At 41.4% G+C, this 307-nt stretch overlaps 1 protein-coding gene across 1 annotated transcript in view; it reads right to left on the bottom strand.

The window, feature by feature from the left end:
* Nucleotides 1–196, bottom strand: part of LOC119587733 (carbohydrate sulfotransferase 1-like) — a gene marked incomplete in the record, with an annotated part of 3,779 nt that extends 3,583 nt beyond the window's left edge. The window contains 1 exon segment of the mRNA XM_037936420.1: nt 72–196.
* Nucleotides 197–307: the final 111 nt, after the last annotated feature.

Below are 307 nucleotides of genomic sequence, written 5' to 3'. Positions count from 1 at the left end.
AGATCCACAAATCCCAAATTACATTCCGAGAACAGGGAGAATCTCTCTAAAACACATACAGTTTCACTCACTGGAACCACAAGAATATGATAACGTATTTAACTTATATGAATTCGCCTTCCTGTGGGAAATGTTGACTTTACAATCAGTAGACGGGGAGACAGCAATACAAAGCCGTTTGTATAACAGGTGTTGTGTTCACCTGGCTGTTTGCACACCTGTTCTCGCATAACCTGTTTCTCGCCCACAATTGGGTGCTCAGAACATGAATATCCAGGAGTCTGAATGATTCTTGTGAGTTTATGCA

The sequence above is a fragment of the Penaeus monodon genome, chromosome 23 (assembly GCF_015228065.2).
Source record: "Penaeus monodon isolate SGIC_2016 chromosome 23, NSTDA_Pmon_1, whole genome shotgun sequence".
In the NCBI taxonomy this organism is placed as follows: domain Eukaryota; kingdom Metazoa; phylum Arthropoda; class Malacostraca; order Decapoda; family Penaeidae; genus Penaeus; species Penaeus monodon.
Note: the sequence above shows the minus strand (reverse complement) of the source record. Positions and strands in the feature narration are given on the sequence as shown.